At 39.9% G+C, this 13,588-nt stretch overlaps 1 protein-coding gene across 1 annotated transcript in view; it reads left to right on the plus strand.

Annotated features, from left to right (window-relative positions):
* SPTLC2 (serine palmitoyltransferase, long chain base subunit 2) overlaps positions 1 to 13,588 on the plus strand; it is a 95,526-nt gene that overhangs the window by 359 nt on the left and 81,579 nt on the right. The gene's annotated exons all lie outside the window — the stretch shown is intronic.

Consider the following 13,588-nt stretch of genomic DNA (forward strand, 5'->3'; position numbering starts at 1 on the left):
TCGGGCGCGCCTCAGGTGTGCTGGCGGCGGTGCCCTGGCGCTGACCGGGCCCTGCCCGGGGGCAGGAAGCTCAAGGGCGGCGCGGGGGCTCCCTGGTGTCTCCCGAGCTGGGCTTTTGCTCTCCGCTGCCCCCGGGGTTTGGGTTCTGCTCTGCTCGATCTGGCCAGAAGTGCGGGCCGCTGGCCGGGGAAGCAGCGAGCGGCCCCTTAGGAGCCGGGGAGGATCACCTCCCGGCTCCGGGTTCCGTCTCCACAGGCGCTCTGCTCCTCCCCGGAGGCGGCTGCGTCCTCCTGGGGTCCCGAAACCGGCCGCGGGAGACCACCCGTGTGGTCGTGAGAGGCAGAGAAAGTTAGGCGGTGGTGCCGGGCGGAACACTCCCAGTGTCTTATTACCACATGCCTGCCCTCTCCAAAGCAGGGCATTGGACCTCTTGGCAGTGAACCCGGTTCAGTGCCTCGAAAGCATTATCCTCTTAACTTTTTGGCCGGCGGGGAGACCCCTTCCGGACTCCAGATTGAGTCTCTCTTCTTTGACACTAGGAGCAGCAATGCTATCACACTAGGGGATTGTTTACCCTGGTGGTGATGGATGAGTCGCTGTACTCATTAAGGCTGAATCAGTAAGTCCGGATCTGAAATAGTTTTGAAAGTTCTGAATTCAAGATACAATTATTATCAACCTTCCAGTTCTCTGGGCTGACAGTTATTTTGCTGCAGTGTGTTTTTAAAGATGAGTTGCAAGATCAGAGATCAGTGTTTTCAAGTCAACTTGCAATTTGTTTTAATACTTAAAAATCTCATTCAGTAATTTAGGGGAAAAATTTTTTGTTTTGAAGTGGTTTCTTTCCCTCAACACAAGTGTGACTGTTGTGATTTAATTTGGCTTTAAGGTATTCCTCTCCTCCTAATCAGTAGATATGGTTGATAGACGGTTAATGTTTGGTTGGAAACAAAGTAAACATTTCTCCAGGTCCTGTTGACTTATTAAGAGTATGGGAGTTGGGGAGAGAGGGAGGGTATGTAAAATACGAAAGACTTGATCCCACTATAATAAAGTGTAAGGCGACATAATACACAGATTATGAAAATCAATGTACAAGTATCTCTTCAAGATCCTGGTTTTAATTCTTTTGTGTGTATATCCAGCACTGGAATTGACGGATCATATGGTGATTCTATTTTTAATTTTTAGAGAAACCGCCATACTGTTTTCCCCAGCAGCTGTACTCTTTATATTGCTATGAACAGTGCACAGAGCTTCTGATTTCTCCACACGTTCGCCAGACACTTGCTTTTTGTTTGTTGTTGTTTATTGATAGTACATAATGAGATAATAGAAAAAATACATATTTATTTGGTTCATGGCATAGAGCTCCTGAAATCTGTAGTATTGCCTAAGTGCTAAGTGCATTGGGAACATCTTTTGTTCTAATATCTGACTTTTGACTCTGGTTCTTGATACACAGTTTCTGAATCCCTTGGAATTTCCTGGGTGATAGTATCTTTTGTTCCAATGAGATGACTTTTGGTGGGATCCTGCTTGGGGGCTGGTCACCAAAAGACCAAAGCATGATTAGAAGTTTGGAATTTTCCAGAGAGAAGAGAGAAGTGGGGAAATGGAGTTAATGTTTGATCAGTTCTATGTGATGAAGCTTCCATAAAATTCCCCAAAGTTAAGGGGTCACAGCACCTACAGGTAGCTGAACAGATGGAGGTGCTGGGAGAGTGGCGTGTGCCTCCCATACTCCTTGTCCTCTCTTTCTCTTCCATCCTACTGTATCTTTTGTCATTATATCCTTTTATAATGAACTGGCAAATAATAAGTTACTCTTTTCTTGAGTTTTCTGAACTGCCCTAGAAAATCAGTGGAATGAGAGGAGGGAGTCTGATGGGTCTGAAACACAGCCAACAAAATGGACTTGCAGTTGACATTTGAAGTTCATTGGGGAAGCAGTCTTATGGGACGGAATCTTAACCTGTGGTATCTGATTCTGTCTTCAGGTAGACAGTGTCAGAATTGAGTTAAACTCTAGGACACCCAGCCGGTGCTACAGAACTGCAGGGTGGTGGAAAAAAAGAGCCAGACTTGACAGCTGGCATCAGAAGTGTTGTGAGCCTGGTGGTAGTGTGAGTAAAGGGGAAATACCACAGGAACAGTGGGGATTTGCTTTTTACAGTAGCCATTCTTATGGGTGTAGAATTACAATTTTTTAATGATAGTAGACAGTGTTTTCACAAAGGAAGACTAGTAATAAAGCAGTAATCGTTCTCTCTGCCATTCAACAAAGTGTCAGTCTTTATTTGAAGTAAAAGATGGCAATTATCATTAGGGGAACTGAGAAAGTTAGAATTGGAAGCTGGCAGAATTAGAACTGGAAAGAACCTTTAGGGGTTTATGCAATTAAGTCCTTTTAGCTCTTTGTAGGACTTTATTAAAACTAATTTGATAGATGAGTCTACCCTACTTTTAAAGTCCTCTAGAGGATTTGCAGGAAACTTTCTCAGCAGCATGTTGGAGTGTTTAGAGATGTTAACTACCACGAATTTCTTACTGTGGATTTAACATTTAATGAAATAAGTGCTAGAGTTTGGTTGCACTGGAAATATGAATCTCTTTGTTTTTTATTTTATTATTTTTTTAAAGATTGATTTATTTATTCATACAGAACTGGGGTACAGGCCAGAGACGCGGAGGGCGAGAGGATTCACCAGAGACAGAGTGGGGAGCAGAACAGGCAGATCGACGAAGTACACTGCTGAGGGGAGCAGCGGGCGGGTCAGGAGAGGTCTGCCACGCCATGTGGACTCCTCCGGGGCAGGCGGGAATCGAACTCATGAGGAAGTGGCTTTAGCTTCTCAGTGCAGTGCTTTAACCCGCTGCGCCACCAGGGAGAGCCTGTTTTTTATTTTTAAAGCTCTTTTGTCAACAGCTCCTCCCTCCATTTTTAGCACTTAAGTTTTTTTTTTAAATAAGATTTTTGATTGGAATACATTTTACCTTCCTTAATTAGCTAGTGAGTATAAAAGGAAAAAATTGTCTTTGAAACAGTTTTGAACCTTTCTTTCCTTTAATAGTAGAAAGGTAGCAGCTTTCTAGCTGCCAGAAAAAATAAGATTTTATCTTAAGGAATTAGAGCACAAGTTATGTTCTTATTTAAAAGAAAAGATAAAGTAGAAAGGACACTGTTGATTATATTGCTTATACTTAGAAGGAGGCAAATGAATACTTATGAAGGGTAGTTTACTGAAGAACCATTAGTTTTTGTTTCCACCAGAAGAATCTGTGAAAAGGAGAAGTTAGCTATGAAACATTATTGATTAGCTAAGATGACTGGGATACCTACCTGGTCACTTTTCTCAGGACCTGAGACAGATGACTGAATAAAGATCTCTAGGCTTTGCAAAAATTATGTTGTAGCACAAGTTACAACTTGTGGAACTAGATATTTGTTTAAAATACTAGTTGTCCCAAGCGGAAGAACATTTCCATTTCTCCTGGCTAGATAAAGGTAGATTTCAAATTCATTTGAGGTACTCAGAAATCTTCTTTCATAAAAATTCTTGGAAATGAGACAAGTGTTTAATAAATAAGCCACTTTTATTCTTAAGATGCTATTTTAGAACTTGCATATTCAGCAAAGGCCAGCTTACCCACATTTTTCGCTTGGCCTTGATTTCCTAGGAACCTCCGTTGGTGCTCTGAGAAGATAGTTAATTGGTTGAGATTCAATTAGATTCAACTTTTGAAAGAAAGAAGCAGTGTTTATTGGCAGAATAGGCAATTGAAAGGGCTGGGTAGAGGCTGTGTTTGCTTTCTGAGTGGGTGTGCCTGCCTTGATTAAATACATGGTTTGTGGCTTCAAAAGTCAGTTGCCTTCTGAATAGCTTCTAAGACGGCTACTATAATTTATAATTTGTGACTGATTAAGCAAGTAAGTGCTTTGCTTTTCACCCATTTAAACTTAAAAAATTTATTTCATGTTTGATGTCTTTAAGACTACTTTTAAGATCCATTATGAAGGTTAAAGAGACTGCTTTTGCTTTTGCTTTAAAATAATTTTAGCTCCTAATTGTAGAGCTCATATGTATATAATCCACATTTTTGGAGGTTCTTTTTTTTTTTAATTTAAAGATTTATTTATTTATGCATATAGAACTGGGATACAGGTCAGAGGTGCAGGGGTGGTGAGAGCATTCGCCAGAGACAAGAGTGGGGAGCAGAACAGGCAGTTCGAAGAATTACACTGCTGAGGGGAGCAGCGGGCTGATCAGGAGAGGTCTGCCAGGACATGTGGGTCAGCTCCCTGGTTGGGATTGAACTCGTGCTGCAGTAGATTCAGAGAGCTTCATAATGCAGTGCTTTAACCGTTGCACCACCAGGGAGAGCCCTGGAGGTTCATTTTTTTAATGTGGTCTGTTATAAGTCAGTCTGCTGCTTTTTGACATTTTCTTTTTTAAGATTTATTTTTGCATAGAAGAGTTTGGTTGTAGGCCAGAGGTGCAGGGGACAAAAGAATTCACCAGAGAGAGTGGGGAGCAGAGCAGGCAGATTTACTGAAATACACTGCTTAGGGGAACAGAGAATGAGATAGGAGAGGCTGGGGTTGGGGGGCATATGTAGGTCAGCTCCCTGGAAGAGGATTGAACTCAGGCCTTCATGGTGGACTGCTGCTGTGAGAGCGCTGAGACATAACCCCTAGGACACCAGGGAAGCCCTGCTTTCTAATATTTTCTAAATGCAGTATAACATGAGCTGTACTGAGATTATCAGTGTGATCTACCTTTACTCCAAATACCACATATATGAGATTGGGAAGTAGTGAATTTTTTGTTATCTGCAAAGATTTAGAGACTGCTATACAGATAAATACTGACCTGTCAAATGTGAAAATTCAAATTATTCTAATAAATCTCTTGCTGTAATTGCTAAGTCCCTCCAGCAAACATCTGAGTTTTTACTATTTACATTATTACTGATATGTAATAGGAACTCTGGAAATCTTAGTTGAATGAATGATTAAATGAATGAGTAGTAGTTGAAGCCATAAGAGTTGGTAGATGGAAACACTAAGGATGTTATAAGGGGGAAGCATAATGTTCCAGGGAGGACACACACACCACTGCAAAGGGTTGATTGGGCAAGAACAGAAGTTATTAGGAGGCCAAGCAGGAGTAAGCAGTATCTGGATGGCAAGAAACCTAAGACTAGTAACAGTTCTGAGGACCACTTACTAAGCCAGGCTCTCTCTAGCTTCTGCATTTGCCTGGTTTTCAAGGGCCTCCCTAGGTATATATGTTGTCTCGTTTTACAAGAAGACTGAATTCCAGAATGTTTTAAATGACTAATAACTCAATGAATCAATAGAACATGGGTTGTATTTAGGTTTGTCTTACTTTGTTGTATCATGGAATTTGAAAATTCAGAACTTAATGACAACTTTTAGGTATTTAAATGCTAGGAAGAGATGAGAGTAGATTTTATCTCTTGAGGGATGATTGTGGAGGAGAGTCCTTTCCTGGAATTTTACCGAAATGTCGAAATGTCGTAATCTCTCCCTACCGCATACCACACATACTAGAGAAAATAGTTTGGGGCTTTGGGTTCTTCACACAAATTATTCCATGCTCTGAATGTTTATTTTCAGAAATGTCCCCTTTTTTAGCAGGCAAACTTTGAAAAGAGGGAAATCCACATTTCTTCTTACATTCAGAACAAGTTTCCTAGTTTTTGTACACAGGTATCTAGGAATGTATTTTACATTCTTGTTTTCCTACTGAGAACTCAATATGAAGCCCGGAAAGCATCACAGCCCAGAGAACTTTAGCTTGTGGTGTCTCCGGTGCCTGCACTGGGAGGTTCTGCACAGAGTTCTGTCCTCTGCGCTCCTGCCACCCATGGCTCCTCACAGTACTTTATGTCTATGATAAGTATTGGGGTGACTGGCCATTGTAATCGTCAGAACACCGGAGACTGCAGCTCCGCCATGGGTTCTGTGTCTTCATCTGAGCGCTCTCCCACCTCTGGCCTTCTCTGACCAGAGCTCTTGGCTTTGGTCTGGTAGTGGGAGACCAAATAGAGGAGTCTGGCTCCCAGCAGTTTCTCGTCTCTGGGAATATGCATACACTGGGTGGGCCCCTGCATTCACATGGTGCAATGGGCCTGAATCTCTTTGGAGACGGGTGGGCACTATGCCTCAATGGACCCAACATCCCTTTCCTCATGGGGTGTAACATCTCAATGGGGAGTGTTTGCCCATAAGTAGAATAGCACCGGTATGATACACCTTATCAGTGTTTGCATACCTAAAAAGATCTACAATATTTTAGTTTTAATAACAAGTGCCTCTGTAACATTTTCATGTTTTCAATAAAATAAAAAATGGACACATGTAGTGTTTATCTTGAATTTAAACATACTTTCATAAAAGATAGGAGTTGCAGAAAATTAAACCTGTCAAAGTATAAATAAATATCTCTTGAAACTTTAGAATGCAGAGCTAACCACTATAACAATTTAATGTGTAGCCTGTCATGGACACATGTGGATGTGGTAGAAGCGAGGGTGGCACAATATACATTTGAAAGTCATTCTTCATACTAAAATTTGTATTTAATATCTTTAGTATGTTCCAGCATAGACATGCCATTCTCTTAAAAGTGCATAAATTCGATAGTACAGACACATAGTGTAATACCAATTGCACGTGTAATGATAGGCTTTTGCCTAGTGTTCCCAGAGTGTAAGCACTATGTACATCTCACACTTTCTATGTTTTTGTGTATTAGATTACATCCTTAGTATCATTCTATAAAATGACTATGTAAATTTAAAGACTTCACAGATATTTTTAAGAGTTTCATGACTTCTGAAGTGCAGTGTATGAGGTCCAAATCTCATCTTTAAACCATTGAAACCACTATCTTAGGCTCTGTATTCTTACACAGAATCATCTTGGCCTCCTGAAATGCACTGGTGAAAATATGTTTACAAATGTCAATTTCTTTAAATTGGTCCCAAGGCAATCAATCGAAAACCTACCATCTAGATTTTTTTTCCTTTTTATTTCTCTTCTTCTCCATCTCCTTTGTTCTTTTTTGACAAATTGACTAAATACACAAAAGCAAAGGACCAAGAACAGCCAAGGCTTTTTAAGAAGTCACCATTGTTAGGTAGTAAGATTTAGTATAAAGCCCTAGTAATTTAGTCAGTGTGATTTGATCAAAAAATAGAAAAAATAGGACCAAATAGAAAGCCCAGAAAGAGAACATGAACATGGATTTGGTAGATAATGGCAGTAGCATTTCAAATCCGTAGGGAATGGGTTGTCTTTTTATTACCTTGTGCTGAGACAGTTTATTCTGGGGGAAAAAAAAATAGATCCCCACTTCATACCATTCTGTAAAATCAATTTTAGGTAGTTAAATATTCAAATATGAAAACCACAAATTGTAAAATTCTAGCATCTAGTAGAAAATATATATGGTCTTAAAGGATAGAGTGATTGTTCTTAAGCAACCAAACCACAAACTAAAGGTTGACAAATTAGATCAAAACTTCTATACACACTAACATCAAAAACAAAATAGTAAAAAATTTAATGGAAAATATATAATATTTGGATACTGAAAATTCTAAAACATTGTTGGATGAAATTAAAGAGCATCTAAGTACATGTGAAGACATGCACTTAGGATTGAAAGACTTAATACTTTTCAAATTGTCACTTAAATGTTGTAGTGCAACCCCTTTCAAAATTCCAACTTGCTTTTTTAGAGACACTGACAAGCTGATCTGGAAATTCATATGGAAATGTAAGAAACCCGTAATAGGCAAAGTCTTGGAAGGACAAAGTTGGAAAATTTACTCATCCTGATTTCACAACCAGTAAAATTGTAGTAACCAGGACAGTAAGTATTGTCATAGGAGAATACCTACAGATCAGTGGAATATAATTGAGAGTTCAGAAATAAACCCTTATGTTTATCATCAACTGGTTTTTTGAAGAAGTGTGAAGACAGTTCAAATAGGGGGAAAGAGTGACCTTTTCAACAAATGTTATGGAGACAACTGGATATCCATATGCTAAAGAATTAATTTGGATCCCAACTTAACACCATATGCAAAAAAGGGAGGTGGGGTCTGACAAAGAACTAAATGTAAGCTATACCACTAAATCTGTTAAACAGAGTTAAATAGTTTTCATGTGAACCAGAAAATCTATTCCTTAGAGAAATGAAACAGAATGCAGACACAAAATCTTATACATAGTATTCATAGCAACATTACAAGAACAACCAAAAAGTAGAGACTTTCTGTATGTCCATCAACTGATGAATGGATAAACAAAATATGGTACATCCATAGGTTGGAATATTATTCAGTAATAAAAAAGAAATACTGGTACATGCAACCATGACTATGAAATGTTTTGTTTAGTATAAAAAGCCAGACACAAGAACCCATATTGTATGATTCAATTTATATGAAATGTCCAAGGTAGCTAACTTAATAGTAGGTGCTTTCTCTGGCTTCAGTGAAGAGCAGAATAGAGAGTAACTTCTAAAAGTTGTAGAGTTTCTTTCTAGGATGATAAAAATGTTCTACAATTACAGTTTAATTTAATTTTAATGCATCACTCTGATTTTTTTTTTTTAAAAAAGATTCATTTATTTACGCATACAAGAGTTGGTGTGTAGGCCAGAGGTTCCAAGGGAGGAGTGAGAGGATTCACCAGAGACAAGGTGGGGAGCAGAACAGGCAGATTGACTGCAATGCACTGCCAGGGCAGTGGGTGAGACAGGAGAGGTCTTCTGCGCCATGTGGGTCTGCTCTCTGGCCAGGGTTCTAACTCTGTGGTGCTGCAGTGGCTGCTGATAGCTGCACAGTGCTGAAACTTAACCCCTTGCCCCATGGAGACCCCCTTACATCACTCTGAATACAATAAAAAGCACTGAATTTTTTACTTGGTTCAGGTAAATCTAATGGTATGTTGTTAATTATACCTTAGTAGAACTATATTTTAAAAAGAGAAGCCGGTCCTCCCTGGTGGCACAGCGGGTTAAAGCACAGCACTAAGAAGCTTCAGTCCCTTCCGTATGAGTTCCATCCCGCCTGCCCTGGAGGAGATCCACTTGGCGATGCAGACCTCTCCTGGCCCGCCCGCTGCTCCCCTCAGCAGTGTTCTTCGTTGATCTGCCTGTTTTGCTCCCCACTCTGTCAATGGCGAATCCTCTCACCCTCTGCATCTCTGGCCTCTATCCCAGTTCTGTATGAATAAATAAATAGATCTTTAAAAAAAAAAAAAGAAGCCTTCTGCTCCAGATGACACCACAAACAACACCAAAAGTGAAAAACTAAGCCCTGGACTTGAAGGAGATATTTGGAATAATGTATGATAAAGGTCTAATATCCAGACTATAAAACCCTACGAATTAATGAGAAACAAGCATGCAGGCCAGTAGAAAATGGATAACAGACTGGAACTGGCAGTTCAGAGAAAAAGAAACTTGATGGGAAAATAAATATGAGTATGTTCATTCTCACTAGTCATCAAGTTACCTCAAATTAAAGTGATGGGATACTCCCATCTTAACTAACTTGTTAGCTGTAAAATTTTGTTAATGTTGATACTGTTATGTTACAGTGGGAACTTGTGTATAGGTGCTCTTTGTACATATCAGTGCAACTTAGTTGAACTATTTGTTTCTAGAAAAGTTTATATGTATTCATAATGATTGCCCTACAGTGTTTAATTATACATCCTAACAGTAATACAAATAAATAATTTTCTGTAATATCCCAAGGCCAGCTGGAGAATATGGCAGTGATTGGGAGTTTTGCAGAGACCTACAGGTCAGAGGCTTCATCATGCAGTTTCTGGGCTCTTAGAGCAGCTTTGTCACTGTGTCCCATCTCCCAGATGGCTCTTCTCTACTCCATGTCTGGGGTCTGGAAGGTGATGGGGCTGTACCTTTTAAGGAAATTTTACTTTGCTGCTCCTACTCAGTGGTCTCTGGCCAGCAGGGTATGCTTCTGTGTGTGTTTCCTTCTACTTAACTGAACCTGGCAAAGATAACATTTTTAAATCAGTACACACTTAATGTGTGTATGTTTTATGCAGTTTACATATTTTAAATGCATATATGACAAAAACAAAAGTTTTATAAGTCAGGGCTTCTCCTGAACATGTAGAACACTGATAGTCTTTATTCTGAATTACAGTTTTTAACTGGAAGTTTAAAAATTGATCACAAACCTGTAAATTGATACCATGCCCCACGGATAGATTGTAATCCACATTTTAAACACTGTTGGTTTGCTAGGTCTGCCATAACAAAGTACCAAACACTGGGTTGCTTAAGCAACAAAATGTATTCTTGTCAAAGTTCTGGAGGCAGTTTGCGATTGTGGTGTGGGCAGAGTTGGTGTCCTTTAAGGCCTCTCCCTTTGACTTACAGAAGACCATTTTGCTACTGGGTCTTCACATGGTCTTTTCTCTGCGTTCAAAGTTCTTCTTATGAAGACATCAGTTAAAATGGATTAGGGGCCAATGAATGACCCCATTAGTTATCTCTCTAAAGGCCCTTCTCCAAATACAGTCACAGTGTGAGGTATTTGGGGTTGGTTAAAACTTTAGCAGATGAAGTTTGTTCACACAATTCAGTCCACAGCAGTTTTCCCAAGAGATCACGTTCAAGGACACGTTTGAGAATGTTTATTGTTAAAATGTAATAAAAAAAGTTGGAAATAACCTAGTCATCTATAAGTAGAGCAACAGACAGCATCAGCAAAACCATTATGGCATCAACAAAACTGTGCCATGGAATTCTATATAGCAGTGAAATGAATCTAGTTATATTGTCAACATAGATAGCTCAGAAGCATTGTTAAATAAAAGTTGCAGAAACAGTATGTATGACATGTCTAAGGACAAAATCATGCAGGAAAAATACTGTTATGGTTATGTATTTATATAGTAAAGGTTTTTTTTTAATGCATGGGAATGACAATTGAAGGCAATTTTTTAAAAAGATTTATTTATGCATGCAAGACCTGGGGTACAGGCCAGAAGTGTTGGGGGGAGTAAGAGGTTTCACCATAGAAAAAGCAGGGATCAGAATAGGTGGATTGACTGAAATACACGGCTGAGGGGAGAAGCGAGTGGGTCAGGAGAGGTCTGCCACGCCATGTGGGTCAGCTCCGAGGCAGGGGATTGAACTAATGTAGCGGTGGCTTCGGAGAGCTTCATAGTGCATGCTTTCATCCATTGTGCCACGAGGGAGAGCTCAGAGTGCAATTTTTATGTCTTCCCTGGGTCAGGCTTCATAAAATTGAGGGACCTACTTAAATATGTCAGATCAGGGCATGCTCCTGGTGACTTTCAATCACTAGTAACAAAATACAGGGTTCCTGTTGGCTTACATGGTCCTTTATCATCTGACTCTCTCATACCTCTCTTACTTCATATCCTGCCAGGTCACTACACTTCAGCCCAGCCTTTCTGTTCTTCCTGAACTACCAAGCACACCTGCCTCAGGGCTTTTGCCCTTGCAGTTGCCTCAGCCTGGAAAACTTTTTTCCTAGTTCTCTCCCCACTCCTCCTTACTCACCCTTTACCTCCTTCAGAGAGGTTGATCCTATCTACCCTGTCTAAAGTGCTCTCCTCCCTCCATTGTTTTTTTTCCCTCTGGTTACAGCATTTATCTCTGCCTGACATTTTTATTGTGTATGTATTTTCTCATTCCTTGTCTGCCTCTCTCCCTGGAGTGTATGCTACTGAATCTAGTGCTCAGATAATGCTTAGCTCCTACTAGAGGCTCAATAAATATTAGTGGGGTGAATGAAAGAATGAAGATAGTATTAATGTTTTACTTAATGGGAAAGGATGATCTAAAACATTTGAGCTAATTAATAAACTTTAGTGGGTATTGGGTATATCTATCTTTATTTTTAAATTATGGTATATTTTATATGAACTTGCTGATTGACAAATAACAGTTCACTAAAATAATGTTATAACCATACAGTACAAACAAGAAATTGTACAAACAGATGATTAAAAATTGTAGGAACAGGCCCTCCCTGGTGGCACAGCGGGTTAAAGCACTGCACATAGAAGCTGAAGCCACTTTCACATGAGTTCGATCCCTGCCTGCCCCGGAGGTGACCACATGGCGTGGCAGACCTCTCCTGACCCGCCCGCTGCTCCCCTCAGCAGTGTACTTTGTCGATCTGCCTGTTCTGCTCCCCACTCTGTCTCTGGTGAAGCCTCTTACCCCTCCGCATCTCTGGCCTGTACCCCAGTTCTGTATGAATAAATAAATAAATCTTTAAAAAAAATTGTAGGAACATCCTCAGTGTTCTTACTAGTAAGGGAGACAGCTCCTTAGAAGTAGAAAAAGGACTAGCAACATGTTTGTTGGTCTGGAAATGCAGAGATTTACTGTCTAGTACATTGTTTTGCCTTTGCATTAGGTCTTCCTGAGTGGCAGCATGGCCAGTATTGACTTCAGTTTGCTTTCTCACTGTCTTATGAAGGGTTGAGGAGGGTGTGAGACACTAGCTGGTACATCAGAAGAAGAGAAGCGTGTCATCACTGACTTTCTGCCTTAACTTCTCTTTGAAAACTTGATTTGAAATGCCAGGGAGCTGGGTTAGGAAGCACAGCCTGTTTTTGATCACCAATAAGACTCTTAGCCTCTTCAGGCTTCAGTTGCATGGGCTTTATTGCCTCCTGTATAAGTTGGACTTGTATATAGACAACAGAGGCAGATTATTTCTAGGGCTGTTAAATTACTTTGTGTTAATTCTTGTTTCCTAAAAGTAGATGTTTTCTTTAAAAAAAAAAAAGGTAATATTCTAATACTAAGCCACTCACAATTTTAAAGCAATCAGATTACTTTGTAGTAGCCCTGAAATATTAATGGAAAATTTAATGCATAGAAAATTTCAGGACTGTTACAAAGAAATAGCAGTAAATGGGAATGGAATGACTTCGAGTCAAGTTCCAAGTTAGAATTTAACTTTATTGTGACTGTGGACAAATTGCTTGATCTCCTTTCATTGGTTTTGTCATTTAGTCATGTGAAGAGGAATAGTGAGATAACTTGAGAATTACTTGTAAAAAAAAAATGCCTCTGACTTTTGTATTTTTCTTCCTGCATATTTAAATATGAGTCCTTTTAGATTCTTTAAAATAGTTTCCTATTCTCATCTCAAAAATCATGTTGATCTTTTCATCCTTTTTCTCTTAAAGCACTTGTAGAGTTTTTGATAGGATTATTTCTTATTTGTATCAATTGTAGAGTACAGAGTTCTTGACACAGAGACAGAAGTAAAATATTTGTTGTGTGGGTAGGAAGATTATATAGGATGATTTTGAGCTTGGCAGAATGGAGCTCTGGGTTCCTAGAAAAAGCTTTAGTATCTGGGCCCTCTCTGGTGGCGCAGCGGGTTAAAGCACAGCACTAAGAAGCGTAAGCCACTTCCACATGAGTTCGATCCCCACCTGCCCCCAGAGGAGATCCACATGGCACAGCAGACCTCTCCTGACCCGCCAGCTGCTCCCCTCAGCAGTGTACTTCATTGA

The sequence above is a fragment of the Condylura cristata genome, unplaced genomic scaffold, assembly GCF_000260355.1.
Source record: "Condylura cristata isolate star-nosed mole 26May11 unplaced genomic scaffold, ConCri1.0 scaffold00013, whole genome shotgun sequence".
Lineage (NCBI taxonomy): Eukaryota > Metazoa > Chordata > Mammalia > Eulipotyphla > Talpidae > Condylura > Condylura cristata.